The sequence below is a fragment of the Apus apus genome, chromosome 1 (assembly GCF_020740795.1).
Source record: "Apus apus isolate bApuApu2 chromosome 1, bApuApu2.pri.cur, whole genome shotgun sequence".
Lineage (NCBI taxonomy): Eukaryota > Metazoa > Chordata > Aves > Apodiformes > Apodidae > Apus > Apus apus.
Window position 1 is genome coordinate 76,376,898 of NC_067282.1, and position 20,626 is coordinate 76,397,523.

The following is a 20,626-nucleotide window of genomic DNA, read 5'->3' on the forward strand; positions in this document are numbered from 1 at the left end:
CGGGAGCGGCGGTGGGGAGGGAGGGAGGGAAGGAGGGGAGAGGCCGGCCCCTCGGCCGGACGACTGAAATGTAAAGTTTGTACAGACGGCACAAATGCTGCAAGCGGTCTGTTGTTGCCCTTCGGTCGAGAAGAGGATAGAGGCTCCTTTTTACTTCCCGTGTCTGGAAAAATGCGCCTTTGACTGTTTCATCAGTGCTTCAAGGAATTTCTTCTCCACACGTATCCCACTTTAATAAGAGTTTTTTAAAGATAGGAATCGTCGCAAAATTCTGGATCTACAGATACTTGCACGCTGAATGCATACTTTGTTCTCAGGCACAAGGGTTGGAGAAGCAGTAAAAAAAGGACTGCTACATGTATTTGGGGAACACACACGTGTGTGTGTATTTTTACAAGCCCCAAAGTTCAACAGAGGACGAAAGCCAGGGCAGAATCAAAATTCTGAGAGAAACTGAGTTTCTGTATTTTTTTATATCCCACGTGGTCTTTTTTTTTTTTTTTTTTAGCTGCAACGTTAATCTTGCCTTAGGTGATGTTCACCCCCCCACCACCCCCGCTCCCCCACCACCCCTGCTTTCCGAGACTGTTTTCTTAAAATTCTTCCTCAGCCCTCCTGAAGTGATTAATGGATAGCGATGCCTTGACTGCTGTGTTTGTTTTCTCCAGATATTCATAAAGCACTCCAGGCATTCAAGTTCAGTAAAAAGCTTTGAGTAGCGGAAGCCATCTGACTCCTGAAAACTCGGAGGGGGCTGGCACGAAGCAGCTCATCCTGCTCCTGCCAGACTGTATCAGATAATGTTCTCTGGAAGCCAGAAAAAAACGGGCCGGAGAGGAGGGTAGTAGGGAAGACATGCCTGCTTCAGTTGTAGCTCATGCATCTGCCCTCAGAGTGCCAGCACGTTGAGAGCCGCAGGCAGGTGTTGAGGGACAGGGTCAGGACTGTGGCGAGCTGTGCAGTGTGTCGTGTTGTCTGTAAGAAAACGTGGCATGTTCTCTTCCTCCTGCAAAGAGGAGAAGGCTACAGCTGCAGCACGCATTTGTGGCTGTTGCTAAGGTAGCACGTCATACACCCACGTTAGCCTAAAAGCAAAACAGCACGCATAGGGAATTTCATACAGCCAGGAGCCTGGCATGAGAGAACGTTGCTCTGTGTCAGATGCTGTCTTCTATACCACTGAACCAGGTTTCACGAATCCTTGAAAGACAACTCTCTGTGCATGCAGTTTCCCTGGGGTTTTTTTGGAGGTAGCTGTGTGATGTAGCTACATGTGCATCTGCAATACTTTGTCTCATAATGCTCTGCCTGCTGCTGCTGAGAAAGGTCTGCAATGCCTCTGCTTACTGATGGTTTCAGAGGAAGCCGTATTGTGCAGTGCAAGGTAGTTCTGACACTTATGATTCCTACTGAGAGGAAGTTTTAGCTTCCTCTACTGAGCCACGTACACCAAGCAGACCCTGTTGCAATAGAATAGCTGTGTACTTGTAACCTCTTTTCCTAACATCGGTGTGACCATTTTCCTCTCGTTTTGTCCTGCATGTCTCTTCACCCAGTGCGTGCATGGGGTAGAAGCTTGCACAGACACATCTCAGACACTGTGAAGAGGACAGACCCATCTCTGACTTGAATATTAGGTTCCAAGTGCTCCAAAAGCAATAGGTCATACATGTTTAAAACCACGAATGAGTCCATAATTTATGGCTTCCAAGGCACACTTTTAGGTTTCTTAATGAGGCAACTTTTTTATTATCACTATTAGGCACTGATCTGCCATTTTGTACTGGTTTAGTACTCCTAGGAGCACTATTGATCGTTATCTGCAGTCAACAAAAGTGAAACTGCAGCAGGCATGAATGACATACATACCAGAGGCAGCGACTGCTGTGGCTGGCAGGAAGATGCTGAAGAGTGACATAAAAGCCTGCATGCCTAAAGCAAAGGGTATCTGTAGCCATGATTTGTGAAACTGACTCTGAGAGCTGTCCCCCTCAGCAAGAAATGCAGTGGCCAGAGGTCAGTCTGTGTTCCTGGATTCGCTCAACGTACTTACCAGAACACTCACAGAAACCATTTGTACCCCAAAGTCACAAGAGACCAGCAGTGTGATAGGTAATACCTTGTTCTCCCTCAAGCATCACAAAACATTTGCAGAGGAGCCTGTTATACCTTTCTTTTTTGATCTGGAGACCAAGGCTTGCTGAGGTTAAATTAACTGACTAAGGTTGTATAATTAGCCAGTGGCAGAGTTGAGACTCGCCTCTGTATCCATTTCTCCAGGCCTAAGATCTAACTCTCAGAACCATCTTGGGGGCACGGGCAGGCTATGAAAGCTGAACATCACAGCTCTATAGAATATGACATTTTTAGAACAGGCTCAACCCTGAACTTTATTTTCAAACAATATTTTCTTCTATCAGAGATCCTGCCTGGGCAAGAGGGTAAAAATGGGATTCAAGTGACATTTATAAATACTGATGGACTTCTGAGGACATTAAAAAAATTCCCAAAGACCAAAGCCTGGATTAACTTTGAGTAATAGTTGCTGGAGACTTAGTCAAAAATAAAGCAATGCTGTGAAAAAGTGCTAATATTTAACATTTGTTTGATAGGGATAAAATGCAGTCATTTTTCCTAATGTCAAACAGAATTATTTTAGGGAAACAGTGCTTCTATCATGCTTCCCTCTCCCCTTGCTCCCTTACTCTGTAATTGTGTATCTGAATGCTTTTTTTTTTTTTTTTTTTGCATTTCCATTCTTATTTTGTGTTCTCTATTCACCTGCTGTAGCTGCTGGGAATCATCACATAATTTATCCCTTAGTAGCCACGAAAAAACCACCCTATGAAACACTGTCCTACCATGAGGGCTCCTGGAATTAAATATTTGCAGTTGAGGTCACTTAGCACCTGCTATGGGCCCCTGCCTGAGACAGCTTGATAGAGCAACTGTCTTGGATGTTATCTGCAGCTGCCCTCCACTTAAATGAGACACCTGGAGAAATGGATCAGTTTATCAGAGTGACAGAGCACTGGGACAGGCTGCCCAGAGAGGCTGTGGAGTCTCCTTTGCTGGAGACATTCAAAACCCGCCTGGACACGTTCCTGTGTGATGTGCTCTGGGTGACCCTGCTCTGGCAGGGGGGTTGGACTAGATGATCTTGCGATGTCCCTTCCAGCTCCTAAGATTCTGTGATTCTGTGATCAACAACATTATAAATCACAGTATTTAGGTGGCAAAGATGGTGATCTGCTAGGCAGAATGCCTACACGTTTTTCCCCTTCCAAGAAAGTTATGTAATGGTGAAACCTATGTTTGATTCCAGGGAATGGCTCCATCAAGCAAAAACTATAACCTTATACTCAGGGACAGTTCCAGAAAACTCATTCCAGTCAGGATTTGCTCAAAGAGAGGGTCAATTCTTCTAAAATATTTAAGAAGAAAGGTTCATGGGTTTAAAGCTGTGTAAAGACATGACTTCCCATGCAGTGTAAGTTAGAAGCCCTTTTTAGATCAAAATTAGATTCTCCGGTGTCTTGGGTCAGTCACCTGAAGACATTTACAAACTTCAGCAGCTTTCACTAGTATATTAGCAGAGAACACTTCCCACACTTCCAAGTATTTGTTAGCAGTGCACCTATTGTGTTGTTAGGTACAGCATGGAGTGTGTTCCATGCCTTGCACTTAGCCACTATGTCCTTCCTGAAGGCACCTACCAGCCCAACCTGCCGACCTCTAAGTTTTGCAACCTGCAAGTACAGGCCCAGGGCAAAGTGTTGCCACTGCCTGCATCAAACCAACAAAATCTTTTCCTTCCATCGCAGCCAGCAGAAAGAAGGTCTGTGCCTGCTCCTGCTCTGCACTATGGCAGCTGCCCCCACAGTGATGTCCCCTCTGAAATAACACCCATGGGGGGCAAGAGGCAGCACATCGTGTGAGCCATTTGGAGAGACTCCTGTGGTGACTGCCTCTCCAGCGCCTGCAGACTGACTGGCTGCCTTCGGCTAGGATGAGCTGAGGATCAGCTGAGGCCTCCCAGATTTCCTTCACGTGGCGTGCTCTTAGTGCGGTCTTGGGCTCTGTTCTCTCTCTCCTCCTCCCTAGCCTCAACCCAGTCTGCTGCAGTCTTCCACAAAAATCCATATAAATATAATTATCATGGAGATGTCTGCCTCTAGCGATTTTTTCCTTTGGAAATAATTATAATTGGCTGTGGCAGTTAAAAACTTATCAGTGTAGACAGATGACAGACAGCACAATCACATAAGCTTCCCTTTGAGAAAATAAAACTAAAACCCATTTGTCATCCTAGTTGGGAACAAAGGGCCTTCCTCTGAAGAACCAGGCTGTGAAAACATGGAGAGAAGACTATTACTGTGCTTACAGCTAAGATCTGTGGTAGCTAACCAAGCACAGGCAGCCCATTTGCAGCAGGGTGGTACTGTAGTAATTACAGTAATACCACTTCTTGCATCTGAGGAATACCTAGCTAGAGACATAGCACTCTGTTCAGAGTCAGTGACTCAGGTCCCAAGAGGTTAATTAAGTGTCTGGAAGCAACATGGGACTGAAGACTGACTTCTCCACTGACACAGAAAAATGTAAGCATATCCCCATGGTGTCTTTGTAGGAGCTACTTGCATTAGGAGCCAAAGCTGGACATGGTTCACTTACTCCTGGAGTCATTTACTCCTGGAGTAAATCATTAATTGCCCTCTACCAGAGAGCAGAGAAGTTTTGATTCCTAGGTGTGTCTCTGAGGCACAAAGTCACCTGGAGCCATCTCACATGTGACAGTTTGCATGCCATCCCTGGGAGGAGGCTGCGCCCTCTCCACTCAGCGTCCTAGCGGAGCCCAGGCAAGGACTCTGCAGCCCATGTTCTCCCTTCATCTTGGTTTAGCTGCTACATGTAAGGAACGGACAGTTCATTCTCCAGTGGGGAGGAATAATCCAGCCCCCTGCCCACAGTCCAAATTTTTTTCCAGAGGATTTTAACATCTGGTTTCTCTTCGGGCTGAATGGGTTTCTGATGGCAAATGGTTTGGGGGTGGTTGAGGAGGTGAGTAGGAGGGCTTTTCTTGGTGCTGATTTAAACTACTCAAACAACAACCATCCCTTAGGCATTTTTAAGAAAACAAAAGCTGGGTTAGGAGAATGGTTGTCCTGTGGAACTGTTGAGTACCCACTTGTCCTGGTTTGAGCCAGGATTAAGCCAATTTTTCTTTTCACTGATTTTTTTTTTTCCTTCAGTAAGCTTTCTTTTAACTAGCAACTGTGTGTTCTGCTAGGCTGATAAGACAGTGGAATGTTTTTCTAACTACTGAGGTTTCAAGGTTACACCTTCACTCCGCCGGCTCAGACACTATGGGGAGATCTCTGAAACGCCCGTGGGAGGCTGAGTTAGATAGACAGCAAAATTGGCCAAAGATATTCCATTCCATATATCTACGTAAGCTCAAAGGAAGGTCAGAGATCATAGAAGACAGCTTCCTTCTTCTTCTCGCCCTCTCTTCCGTCCATGGCCGGCGTCCGGGGAGGACTCTGCTCATCCATCACCGCCGACCCTTAGGCTCGAGCTCTCCTGACCCTCATCACTCTCTGCTTTTCTCCGGCAGCAGCTCCGGGATTCCTCGGGACTCTTCCCAGTTCAGGGGAGTGCTGTGGGAGTTGCTGGGGGTGGGGGGGAGGCGAGAGGTTTTTGCCCATATCTGAATATATCTGTATATAATTGTATATATTTTCCTGTATGATTCATTAGTGTTTTAATTAAAGCTGTGTAGTTTAGTTTTCAATCCAGCCAAGTCGCTCTCTTTTTCTCTCTCTCCTTCCCTACCTGGGTGGGGGGCGGAGGGGATCGAGAGCATTGTTGTCGGACCTGAGTCAAACGGTGACAACAATTAATTGGCACCCAACGTGGGGCACGATTTTAAGCCCAGATTACACATTTTCATCAATTGGGAGTGTCCAAAATTCCATCTCTGATGGGAAGAATTCCTCAGATAGCAATGAGAAATAATTCTGCTGAGTGTCCTGACGGATTGAAAACTGAACAGACACTTGCTGCAATGAATCTACTGGATCTTTTTCCAAACCTGCAATTGTACATGTGGTATGTAGCCAAGGGCATTCTGCTCTTTGTAGCTGCTCTTGTGATTCTTTTGTGGTTTATTGACAGAACTGTAGCCATAATCAACTGTATCATTACCAGCCTAGTGATCCTAGGGATGATGATACTGTTCTCTATGGGGGCACTGTATGTGTACAGTTACACTGCAAGTCCTAGTGGTACAGCTCCTAAAGTGAATGGAACGGTCCATGTTGGTAACAGCAATAGCTGGTTCAATTTTACCTCTCCATATTCTCTCAAGCTGAATCTCCCAGCTCTTGATGTGAATAGCATGGTTGCAGTGGGGATGTTTTTGCTGAATGTTTATAATATATTGTGGATGTGTAGGGCAAGATGCTGTTCTACTCACTGCAACTCCCCCACAGGCAATGCTGCTGCCACTGCTGCTACAAAAACAACTGCTTCTACAAAGATAAAGTCCAATCCCTTGCATATCAAGCTAGTTGACCCTGTGACTAGGAGCAAGGCAAAGACAAAAACAGAGGCTGACAGTGAGGAAGGGAAGGATTCTAAATCAGATGATGGAGCAGGTACCTCTCAAGCAGATAAAAGAACAGCAGGCCCTCCTCAATCAGATGACGACGGTGACCTCGCCCAGCCTTTCTCTATGAAAGAACTGCGCCTCATGAGAAAGGACTTCGCCCGCATTGATGGTGAGGGAATCCTTCCTTGGCTGCTCCGATGCTTTGATAGTGGTGCTGAGACCTACGATGTGGATGAGAGAGAAGCCAAGCAGTTGGGATCCCTGGCCAGAGATGCTGGTATTGACAGAGCACTTAGTAGTAAGACAGGAACTACTACCCTGTGGGACCGACTTCTTTCAGCTGTGAGAGAGAGATATCCCCACAAGGGTGACATCGGATGGCGCCGAAGCAGAACACCCACTCTCGAGAAAGCCATCACCTACTTGAGAGAGATTGCTGTGCGAGAAGTGATCTATAATAAAGATGGAATCACAGATCCTGATGATGTTGAGTGTGACATACAAATGTTCCGGAAGTTTGTTCAGGCTGTACCAGCAGCGCATGCCCATATATTCTCCTTCATGGGATGTTTTGAAGGTTATGAAAGACCAACTGTACATGAGGTAACTTTTAAAGCACGACAGTATGGAGACATCCTCTCTGATTCCCTTTACTTCCACACCTCTCTCCAAGTAGACTTAGACTGGGAACACAAGGGTGAGCTTTTTCTGGCTCGGTGGGCCCATGATGCTTCAGGTCATCAGGGCAGAGATGCAACATACAAATGGGCTCGTGACCGAGGGGTGGACTTAACCATGGACACTATTGCACAGGTGATCCATGACTGTGAGACATGTGCTGCAATTAAGCAGGCAAAACGGTTGAAACCTTTGTGGTATGAGGGGAGGTGGTCAAAGTACAGATTTGGAGAGGCCTGGCAAATTGACTACATCACACTTCCTCAGAGCCGCCAGGGTAAGCGCTATGTGCTTACAATGGTGGAAACAAGTACAGGATGGTTGGAGACATATCCTGTGCCTCATGCCACAGCCAGGAATACTATTCTGGGTCTTGAGAAGCAAATTTTGTGGAGACATGGTACTCCAGAGAGAATTGAGTCAGACAATGGGACTCATTTCAAAAACAGTCTTGTCACTGACTGGGCTAAAGAGCATGGTATTGAATGGATCTACCATATCCCATACTATGCACAGGCCTCAGGGAAAGTTGAAAGGTACAATGGTCTGTTGAAGGCTATCCTAAAGGCAATGGGTGGTGGAACTTTCAAAAACTGGGATAAAAATTTGGCAAAGGCCACCTGGTTAGTTAATACCAGGGGATCCATCAATCGGGCTGGTCCTGCCCAGTCAGACCTTTTGCATACTGCAGATGGGGATAGAGTCCCTGTGGTATGTGAAAGAAACCTGCTGGGTAAAAGTGTTTGGGTCTATCCTGCTTCAGGCAAAGGTAAACCTGTCAGGGGTATTGCTTTTGCTCAGGGACCTGGACATACCTGGTGTGTGATGATGGAGGATGGTGAAGTACAATATGTACCTCAAGGTAATCTGACTTTGGGAGAGAATCCTTAATTTGACAGCTGGTAAAGTATAGAGCCTGTATGTAATATATGGTATGGAATAAGGGGTGGAATGTCCTGGTTTGAGCCAGGATTAAGCCAATTTTTCTTTTCACTTATTTTTTTTTTTTTCCTTCAGTAAGCTTTCTTTTAACTAGCAACTGTGTGTTCTGCTAGGCTGATAAGACAGTGGAATGTTTTTCTAACTACTGAGGTTTCAAGGTTACACCTTCACTCCGCCGGCTCAGACACTATGGGGAGATCTCTGACCCCCCTGTGGGAGGCTGAGTTAGACAGACAGCAAAATTGGCCAAAGATATTCCATTCCATATATCTACGTAAGCTCAAAGGAAGGTCAGAGATCATAGAAGACAGCTTCCTTCTTCTTCTTCCCTTCTCTTCCGTCCATGGCCGGCGTCCGGGGAGGACTCTGCTCATCCATCACCGCCGACCCTTAGGCTCGAGCTCTCCTGACCCTCATCACTCTCCGCTTTCTCCAGCAGCAGCTCCGGGATTCCTCGGGACTCTTCCCAGTTCAGGGGAGTGCTGCGGGAGTTGCTGGGGGTGGGGGGGAGGCGAGAGGTTTTTGCCCATATCTGAATATATCTGTATATAATTGTATATATTTTCCTGTATGATTCATTAGTGTTTTAATTAAAGCTGTGTAGTTTAGTTTTCAATCCAGCCAAGTCTCTCTCTTTTTCTCTTTCTCCTTCCCTACCTGGGTGGGGGTGGGAGGCGAGCGAGAGCATTGTTGTCAGACCTGAGTCAAACGGTGACACCACTACATGTGAACAGATGATAATCTCAAATTCCTTGGGATACACTTGGATCTAATGGTATTTGCTTAGACACAAAGAGAAATATTGTTAGAATGCAACCAGTTGTTGTATGGGAGAGGGCTGAGACAGAGAGAAGGAAAGACAGAAGAGATAAGGACAGACGAATACCAGAAACAGAACTGCACAAAATTATTTCAGAAGCTCTAGTTTCCAGGCTGACAAAAAAACCTCCAACAAATTTACTAATTGACATGCCTCACATGCAGCCACATTATTATCACTGCTACTTCACTTTGCCCAGTGCATGCATTTCACTGTCAAACTCTTCTGTCTTTGGTTGAAAGTGTGGATGGTTCCTATTTTTTTTTTTTTTTTTTTTTTTTTAATAGTCTTCTTGGCTCCCAACAGCTTTGCCTGGTTAGATTTCCCCTTCTAGCTAAAAAAAGAAATTAGACTGATCTCTTTTGGCAGCTGTGAAATGGTTGCATATTGTGTATGTTTCCTTGATGAGCTTGCATGAAATGGAATTTGGATTTCTTTTGATGGATACACCAATTTTAGCACAATGTCCCCACAAGATTAGCAAGCATTTCATTTTTTTCAGAGGAATATTTATGTGCATGTAATGCCATGTATGCCTCTTCTATGCAGCATTATGAATAGTGCATAAAGCTGCTGGAAGAGAGTAACAGAACTGATTGAGGGATGTTTCCTCAGGGAATGCTCAATATGATTTGTGATGGTATGTAGTTTGCTAATCACAAAGCTTCAGCTGATGGCAAAAATTCCCTGAGATTCAGTTTTTAATTCTTACCACTTCTCAGAGCCAAATTCAGGTGGTGTATAATATATGAAACTGGCTGTACTAGGTCTTCCCAAAGAGCAGTTTAGTGCCGTGTCCTGTAACAACAGTGCCCAGACATGGATGCCTGGGATACATTTCAAATGTATATGGTAATTCTTACTTTCTCACTTCCTCAGTTTCCACTCTTTTTCATCTCACACTCCCCAAGCTCCCAGTTTCTGCGTATTTTAGAGCCCACAGTAGTGCAGCTTCCACTGAAAAGCACTGTGGGTGGATGTGACTGTCCTGTCTTCTTGTATGGTTTTGCAGATGAACTTCAGTCTAGCCTGTGTTTCAGGGTAATGCTATTCTTAAGAATAAAATCAATGAACAACAAAGGACATGTTCCAAGCCAACAGGGATAAGGCCAAAATGAGTATAAAAGGGTAATAATATTATATGAGATCTCTGTTGTTATAATAGTATGAGATAAAGTGGCTGGCATTCTGCCATTCTCTTGTCCAATGTTTAATTTAGCCACGAAGATCTTTTTCAAAATCATATTCAAGAAAATCCCTTCTCTCTTGAAATTAAAAGCTTTTGTGAGGTGGAGATGAGGTCCCACGTGCCTTCCTTTCCTCTGTTTCCCATTCTATGTCTTCCCAAGAGGCTGCTGAGCCAACTGTATGCGGTGGGTGGGCAGAGGGAGTTCCTACAGGATTAGTTATCAACTTGATCCATGAGCTATTCCAACTCAACACACTGCTGTACTTCGGCAACTTGTGTGGGGGAAGTGGTAGAAAGGTGCAGCTGAACCCTACCCACAGAAGCTTCCTGTTAGATAAGCTTAAGCTTAATCTTAAGATGAAGTTCTGGGGCTGTATGTTTGCTTTTGCCTACCATGACCCCCGCCAGAGTGCTGCATCTCCAGACAGGCTTCATCCCAACACCTACCTGTACAGCCAAGTGACCATTAAAGCTGGGGCTTGTGAGGCTTTCAGAGCAGTGCAGGCAGTTCACGAGGCACTGGTATCTCCAGCTTGGAGGGCGTTTGTGGAGCCAGGAGTCTTTCCAGGCAGGCTGGCCCAGGCCCAGGGCATGGAGACATATGGTTGGTCTGTGGCAATGGGGCAGGATGCCAGGGATGTGGCAGCACTCCAGCTGAACCCTAGCTTGAACTCTGCAACTGGCTTCTTTCAAGTAAAGCTTTTTGGCCTCATCATGTGAGCATTCTTCTACCTGCATTTGCTTACACAGGAGTATTTTCAACCAGCTTGTCATCACAAGTCTACAGTTTGGAGTAGGGTCAAGGAAGAAACAAGGAAGAAATTATTTTTTTAGTAATATGAGGCAACTTTAAATTTAGCTTATAGCTCTTCTCAAGGAGCAGGCCTTCAATGGATGTCTTTCCAAATAAATTTTATTTAAATATAACTGCCTTTAAACCTGTCTGAAGTGGTATTACCAGATTCTGCCCTTTGACACCAAATTTGAACTTGCACACAGGAAAAAAAAGGAAGTGTTCAACAGGAACTCCATTGGAGTTACCACTGGTGAATGAAAAAAACTGTAAAATGGCTTTAGTTTTGTTTGACATTTCCCTATTGCTTGTAAAAATTATACTGGACATATAACACCCAAGAATGAAATCTTGTTTATCTACCAAATAACAGTGGATAAATACAGTTCATCTCCAAAGAGGGAGAGAAAAAAAGAAGCAAGAAAAAAAAATACAGTTCCCTGGAAAGGGTTACTGTAAGAATTTTTTCACCCTTTCTCCTCAAGGTAGTAGCCAAACACGGACAATTTTATGGGCTTGTAGCTGTCACAAGGAGGGGCTTGCTGTACTCCTGCAACAGTCTACACTGTGCTTAACTGTTTCTTTGTGGTTGCACCAGATAATGTAATATCTCCCCACATAGCAGCTGGAACAACTCCAGCTATTCAGAGGCCAGAACGGGAAGAGCTGTTAACAAAGGATGTCTATGTGAAACCCAGCATTATTTCAGCATATTCAGCTCACTGGGCTCTGCCTTCCTGCTCCTTCCCCCTCCTTTTCGCTTTCCGTTTAGAATTTCCTTTGCTTGCAGATCTGTTTCTGAAATTGCTTAGCCTTCATCCTCACCCAGCCTTCTGACTTTCCCTTGTTTTTTCACCTCTGCTTATTTCCTTTGATTTCTTCTCATGCCTTTTGGACACCAAAGGTAGTTCTGGTAAACATACAGTTTGTTTGTTTGGGGTGTTTGCATGTGTACATATGCTGGGGGGAACGTACAATGACTTGTTAGATTATGTTAAGGCTGTAGTGAACTCTGTTTTCATACCAGTCTTTTCTTCCCACCCTCAATGCCTCTTTCCCCCTCTTCCTTTAAGCAAGCTGCTTCTTTTTCCTATCATCTGTGCTTTTCTCTTGCTGTTCCCTCTTGTAGCAAAAATACTTGCTCCAGTGCTTTTGCTTCCTTGCTGCTGCCTTCTTGTCCAATAGCAGTTACCTTCTGCCCCTTTGCATCACAGCAACAGCCTCACCCAGCTCCAGAGAGATGACTCTTTCCATGGTACAGCCTTCCTGTTTCAGGAATGTCCACTTGTTTCTTCATGTTCACCAACTTTTGTCCTCTTAAGTCCATCCTCCATGGGAGCAATCATGACTATTAGGTCTGTAACTGTGCCTTTCTTCACTCTGCACCCTGATACCGTTGGAGGTGCCTAGAAGGTCTTGGTTCCGTTTTCAGCTCTCTCCAAGGCAGAGGCACCGGGTATGTGGTTTCCAATTTGGGCTGGCCACTGAGAGCAATGCCTTTTTTTGCCTGAAGCAACTTCTCACAGAAACTCACAGTCACTTCCTCCTGATGGGGTGATGTGTATGCCCAGGAATATGATTTCTGAGTAACAGCAGGGTGTGGCTTAGCGATAATGTACAGCAAAATAACTGCCCTACCTGCTCACATGGTGGGAATGGAGATCAGCAGAAAGCTTAAATACACTTGGTTCCTGGGTGTCCTGGTAGTGTAATGCAAAACAGTCACTCAAAATAGCAATTGTCACTTGAAAAATGACTAATTTTTACACTGTTGGCTCTTTTAACTGTATACACCATTTGTAGGTATGGCTGTAATGACTCAGTGTGAAAACTTGCCTGCACAGCTTATGAAAGGCAAGGTCAGTGCTAGAATTAGCCCCAAACTGAGTCCGCAGACTCTAGGGAGGTGGTCCTGAATGAAAGGGGACCCAGAGCACTGGCAGCTGTATTCCAACACGGGGTGAAAAGCACCAAGAAGTGACTTCAGTACTAACCTGACCAGCCGCTGAAAACAGATGCCTTTTTGTCTGGCTTTTGTTCTCAAATAACGAATAAGAACAGATCAGCACTGGCACCATTGTCTGTAATAAATGTGTTTTCACCCAGTGGAAGAGTGTGGAGTGTTGTAAACAATTATGGCACTGAGTAAAGCATAATTGATCACAGAAGTGCCACAAAGGATACATTTGCCAAAGCCTGGTTTACAGATCAGGATCTGTATAATAGAGCTAGCACACTTAAGACAGTGAAAAGGACGTATCAGCCTTCTCTGGGCTGAAATAAAAAACTGAGTGTCATAAAAAGCCTTCATAGCCCTTTACTCTTGTTGCATTTTCTGCATCACAACAAAGCTGTTATCTTTTGCTTGTCAGGAGGAACCTCAATGATAAACTGGTATTTTGTATTCTAAGTAACTAAAAAATAAATGCCATGTTTCTTCTCAGGTGCAGAGTTAGTTTCCTCTTGTGCAGTGAGAGATCCTTCTGTATACTATGGGCCCTGTTCATTGCTATATTCTTGAAACTTAATGCTGGGTTCACTCTGCTAAAATCAGGAACAGCAAATTTGGGTGTTCAGAAACAACCCACAATATATCGCAACAGGATAAGAATTTCTATCCTACAAGGAGAAAGAGCAATACAGCTCTTGGAGATGCAGATAAGAAGGAAGCTTCTTTGCAGAAGCAGGTGGTTGAAATATAAGAGGTATTGAAAGCTTCAGTGCAAAGATGTCACTTCTCCAGATAAAGAGCTAAGCAGATGCATCTAGTTCTGAGGCTCGAGGCATAAAGGTTACAGCATATGAGAAGATTAGGTGGTGAAGATCTGAAAAACAAAACAGGTGAGCTAGGAAAGCTAATCCTAACTCAGAAGAACAGTTAGCCTGACCCCAAAAACAAGCCAGGAGATGAAGTCCACCAGGAGAAGACTTGAATTTAGGAGCAGCCTCTGTGCTTTATTTTCTGCTTTTTGATTAATTCTGGGCACAGAAGTTACCACCTAGCTTCATCACCACTTTCTTACACCCCTTATTAGACCTGAGTTTTGATTAGCTTTAGCCTTTAGCATAAGGGTGACATGAAGCACCATGGTGTTCACCTTTTTTTCTGTAAGCAGCTATAATAGCAAATTCAGGCTGCCAGGCTTTCTAGAATCTCCTACAGGGTTTTCTTAGATGATCTGTAGAGAAGCTAAGGTTTATATCACAGGATAGGTGGGGACAGCTTCCTGCTGCTAATCTCCTTGACACCCACACTGAATCTATGTCAGCAAGTCTCCTGGCAGTGGCTGCTTACATGTGGCACTCTACAGAGATGCACCAGCTAGTTTCCACCCAGGGTTAGCAGAAGCTCATACAAACATCCTGCATCAGTTATATTTGGGTCATGTTGTCAAACTTTCAGGTGTTTGGAGGGAAACACAGAGGAGTAAGCTGTGTACCTGAGAGAGATGAAGACTAAGTAGAAGCAATGAAAGGAATATAACTAAGTGAAGGCATGTTATCTGTATTTAAGCAGAGATAATATGGAAGTGCTTTTTAAAGGAAACTTTTTCATTCCATCAGTTTGAATTTGTTACCTTTATATCAAGCCTGTTCACAGAGAAAATGTATTTGAGTTTCAATTGTTTATCTTCTCTAACAGTTACCAGCAATTCAGTTTTTCAATAGAGAACTCAGAAACACAAACACAGTATTAACTACATTCTTGTTTAGACAGAAATGTCAGGTTACTGGCATCCTCATAGCAAAAAACTTCCTCAAACCTGCCACACCTAGAGTAAACCTTTCTGGCCCAGGAACAGAGTCTTCCCAGAACAATATTTTTTATTCTTTATTGCCAGAATGATACAGCTGAAGATGATGAAAATCTTCAAGTACGTTTTACTTGAGCTTATAATAAGGGCACTCTACAGCAGGCTGTAATGAAATGCCTGCTGGACAGATGAGTACAAAATTAATGAACAACACTCTTAAGATCACTGGGTTTTAATTGTTTTTACTGTTGTTAGATAGCATTTTTCAAACTCGGCAGAAATCCCTCCTGCCATCAGACTGGGAACTTGTGCACTTCCCATAACAAAGGAAACAATTATCAACAGATGCTGTCAAACCTCTTGAAACCTTCTGCATCATTTTTTGGCACTAGTTTCCAGCAAAATTTCACAAATACCCTGTCTCTCTTGATCTGACTACTGGCTTGTATTCTTTCCCAAATGGATTCTTTGAAAGGAGATAAAATACTCATGGACCAGCAATGCTGAGAAAAGGATAGAACTCTCAAAAACCTTACAAGAGCCCCCTTCACAAGATACAGTGAGAAACTTCAGCCCTAAAACTAGAGGAGGGCTGGGAAACTTTTGGTCCAGGGGACGCCTACACTCCATGGTTTAGTTCTTCAAGTGACTACTGAATAACACTAGGATGTCACTTCAAATGTTGACACCCTTTGAAAGCCACAGAAGCAGGAAAGTATTTTGAATGAACAATTGCAATTAGTGAGTCATCAAGAGGAATGTTACTAGAAAGAATTATTCTGTACTTCTGACCTTAAAATATTAATCTTTGTTGATTTTTACAACAGGTTGCTAAGACATGTGAGTAACTAGCATGTCTCAGCCACTTCTGGGATGGAATATTGAGATACAAACAGTCTTAGTTAAAACCAGGAATGAAAAAGAACAGAATAAAACTAGCCAGTAAGTGAAAAACTAGCATTCAAATTGCTACTTGCTCTCAATAAAAAGCTCTCAACCCTGCTCATACCAGTGTTGCCTGGGAATTATTTGCAAAATAGTAGGGTGGTTACTAGGAGGCTGAAAGGCAGACATCCCCAACAACACCAAGCCTGGGAGCGATGGCTAAATATTAGCTAATTCCTGAGAAAGCCCTGCTAATGGTGTTTGCTGAAAGAGGAGATAAACAGTTAGTAGGAATTGGCAGAGAAAAACAACCTTTGCTACCTCAGAGCCTCCTGTGGAAACCCCCCACCCATGAGCTGTATTCATGCAGAAAAGGTGGAGCTCATATTCTCTGCTTCCTTAAGCTCACGGGCACCGCCGTCACAGGCCAGGCTTTTCCCCAGGTTCAACCCTTTGTCAGAAAACACCCAGCCCTTTCCCAAAGCCTGAACACGCCAACGAGAAAGTGGAAAGCAGTGTCACGGCGGGAAGTGGGACAGGGTGTTTTATTCACAGGCAGGAGTCTCGGGCTAGTTTCAGCCCAAGGCCAGGCAGAGGTGCGGGGCCTGGCGGGGCACAGGCAGACGCAGCTGCCTTGTGGGGGGGCACATGGCAGCTTTGGCATCAGGGAGCGGGCTGAGGGCCAGCGTGAAAAGAAACAGCGTCGCACTGATTTCTCCCTGTTTTTTTTTTTTAAATTAACATTTGTCAAACTTGGAGAGAAGCCCAGGCTGCAAAACTTGGACCAAAATTCAAAGAGCTCAGAAGCTGGAAATGTTCACATACAAGCTCTTCATTTATGCCTAGTCTTTTTTATAGGTCATGCAGAGATGACTTAATTGCTCTTACTGTAACTTACATTTAGCAATACAGTGATTTTTTTGTACATGATAATGCACAGCAGAGCTATGCTCAAAGAAACAAAACAAAACAAAACAAACCCACAGTGGCAATGTTTAATAGTAGGTGGGCATTTGTTTTCCTTTCCAAGGAAGAATTCTCGCTGAAGTTCCTCCCTTTTGGGTGAAGGAAGAGCTGAAGGACTTGAATACCATCAGCAGAAAAAAGTGACAATGTTTTACCAGATCTGGGTGTTGTTTTTTACAGTTAGTGATTTCTCAAAGTCATGTGAACTTCTTGCACAGCACTCACTGATGCAAATTCAAACAAATAACTTGTGTTGTTACCAAAATACTGAATTCTTCGCATATGACTGAAAGCCACTATTAAACTCTTGCAATTTCACCAGTAAGCCACTAACTCCACAGAAGGCTCTCTATGTGAGAACTGAGTTAAGAGGTAAAAATCCAGCCCTCACTTTGCACTTTTTACCAGCACAGCACATAATATTCAGTAAAACATGCTATTGCATAGTAGAGAATAGGGATTGGAGTATTATATGTATTAAAGGTAGTAATGCATGTAACATCACTCTGAAACATCTGAAATGGCCTGTAAACAGCACCTCTAACAGGGTACTGAGATCTGAGGCTACTGCCAGTTCTTAGCAGGGCACTTGCTTGCGTTACATCCTAGCCTAGAGACAGCCCAGGGAAATAAGACATTGAGTCATATTATGAGGTTGAGAGGGATTTCAGAGTTGCAGAAACCTTACAAAGTAATACATTGCTAGTATTCCTTTTCTGGAGCTTTAGGGGGTACAGGCAGGAGAGTGAGGTGGCTACCAATGAGCCTTCCTCAGCCACAAGTTTCCAAGAACCAAGTCTCAGCTCTCCCAGGGGCCATATATGAGAATGATGTATTACAGTCCTCATGGCAAGGACAAAACCCATGTCTTCTCTGACCAGATTCAGCAAATGAAACTCCTTGTTTGTCCCTCTGTGCTACTTCTGGATCTGTCTACAGCTAGGTTCTATCTGGCTTCGAGGAGATGTAACAGGGACACCATGTCTCCGTGCTGGCATATTTCAGAGGAGTGAAAACAGTGAAGAACCTTGGAAGAAGAGAGCTGTATATAAATGTTAACTCTTAAGAATAGTCCTTCTGCCCCAAATATTCTTCAGAAGAGGGACTGCTTAATAGCACAGCACAGCTTCATGTGCATCCTGCTCACTTAGTGGCATTTTCGTTTTGTTGGTCCAGATCTGACATAGCATTAGATAACAAGCAATGCCTGAAATAATGTGAATCAAGTGATTTAATTTTAATGTGGCTTCTGCTTCCTGTGTTGCTCCAGCACTGGAATACTTACAGAGATAATTGCTTTTTAAGAACAGCCTTTCAGGCTGCTTGTGACAGATCTCACTGCTTTCCTCATGCTTTTCAGTAACGTGGTGGGGCCACTTGCTGGATTAGCAAAACCGCTTTCTAAGCAGGGTCAAGTGGTTTTACTGTCTAAATGGGCAAATACCATTCTTTGTCAGATGACAGTTAGGGCCATGTATCCCTTTTGAGACAACAACAGAAATGTCCTTGTTAGATTAATGCAGTTTCAGACAATGCTGTGAAACATAATGTAGATTAATTACAAATAATTAGCACACTATTTTAGAATTACTTTGGCATAAAGGAGGATAGCTTTTCTTCTGGAGATTTTTCTACCACATTAGAGAGTTTTTGGTCATGCTTGTCTCAACAGATTCTTTCTAATAGAGTAAGAGGCTTGATACCTAAGGGAAGGTTTTTTGATTAATTGTGTTTGTTATATTAGCATGAAGGAGGAGTTATTTTGGGAAAGTATTTACATAAACAGCATTTAAACAGCACAACATTCGCAATCCAAAAGCATCAGTGAGCTGCTTTGCAGGCAATGCAGAAGGGGATTGCTTTATCTTAAGTTGAAATAAATCCACTGTTAAATATGCAGTACCAACACCACCTAACAAGAGGAACATGAGTAATAACATTTCTAATTTAAGCTGAATGTGGGAGGATATAGGTAGGCAGCAAAAGAAGTTGGACACTGATTTCCAGTGTGATTCATAGAAATTTTCAACAGTTGCTTGCACAGGTAAAGTGTAATAGTTGACATTTACATACAGCTTTTCATTTATTAAAAGCTGATGGGTTCAGGGCTTTTTCTTATTAGCAAATGCTGAAGAACAATGAAGTTAAGAAACTGGCTTATGGTACTGACTGTGTAAAGCATCTTCATTTTCAGACTGTCCTGGTTTGAGCCAGGATGAAGCCAATTTTCTTTTTACTGATTTTTTTTTTTTTCCTTCAGTAAGCTCTCTTTTAACTAGAAGCAAGTTTTCCAGCTAGTGGATTGATAACAGTGGAATGTTGATGTTACTGCTGAGATGCCAAGGTCATTTCGCTCTGCTTGTTGAAACTGCAGCCTCTTCTGCTACAGGAGCAGAAAAGTCCTATCTGTAACCCTCCCATAGGGAGGAGTGGACTAAATGGACGGCCAAATTGACCAAGTATTCCATTTCATATATCTACATAAGCTCCGTGTAAGGTCAGGGATCACAGAAGACAACTTCCTTTTTCTCCTTCCCTTCTCTTCCATCCATGGCTGGCTTCGGGCAGCACTCCATCCATCCATCACCACTGATCCCTAGGCTTGTGCGTTCCTGACCCTCACCACTCTCCCCTCAGCTCCTGTCTGCTCTGCTGCTCTCTCCAGCAGCTCCAGGGCATTTCAGAGCTGCTCACAGCTCAGGAGATGCTGGGGGAGGAGCTGGGGGTGGCAATGGGATGGCAATGGGTTTTGCACATTCAAACACATCTGTATATAATTGTACATATTTTCTTTCATCATTAGTATTTAATTAAAGCTGTGTAGTTTACTTTTCAATCCAGAAAGTCTCTCTTCTTTATCCCTACGTGGGTGGGAGAGGGAGGGGATCGAGAGCATTTTTGTCACTGGTTCAATTGCTGATCCTGAGTCAAACTATGACACAGAGAACTGATCCACTGATTCTGCAAAATACTGCTCACCTTTAAGTGAGAGAAACTGTAAGGTGAATGGAATTGCCTACAATAGTTAGGGGAGGAATTTGTACCAATATTGTCCATGGCTTATGAACAATGGTAATCACAAGGATGTACTAGTACTTTAACAAGGTTACTTCTTTGTTCCACTCTCCTTCACTACCAATAACATCTACAGACACTCCCTGCTTACACATTTACCAAGACAAAGGAAGCTCCCCATTGCCATTCCCTTTCCAACCCTCTCCTACATTTTTCTTCTCATTCCATATTATACAACTAGATTTGGCAACATTTTTCCTTCACAGAGATCAGAATTAGGTGTTTGGACACAAGAGCAGAAAACAAGATAATCCAAATGATGTCCCTGGAGCTCTACTACATACTATAAATGAAAGCAGCATTTGACCCAATGCTAATATAAAGTGACTCTGGAGCAGCGATGACACACGGAAAAAAAATAGATAGCCAACAGTATTTTCCAAACAGTATCCTCCAAAGTCTTGGGTCTTACATAGATTTTGTAATTATTGTTTCTGTTAGACGCAATGTAAAAATAAAAATATTTACACAAAACAGCCACACCAGTCTGTCCACTTCTCATCACTGCCCCCCCCCAAAAAAATAAATAAAAAATTAGGACTAGGGTGGTTGTCCATTCACAAACCTGTGTAGTGCTACCCTAGGAGCATGCCAATATTTTTGAAACATTAGTTTGTTGCTTAATTCATAACATTCAATTCAACTCAACAATTTACTTTCACTGGAGGCTGATACCAATTTTGACCCAGCCTTTTAGAAAGGGTAATGCTGTATTATTTCAATATCATCAGTTAAAATCAGTTAAATGCTTTATACTAAATGTATGTAAATGGAAATAATAGACATTTTGAATTCCTTTCAAGTCCTTTGCATTTTCTTTCAGCACAGTGCCAGATCAAGATTACAGACTGTCGGTATCATTCTCTAGACTTTCACACTATGCAACATTCTGCAATTAAGTAGACACAAG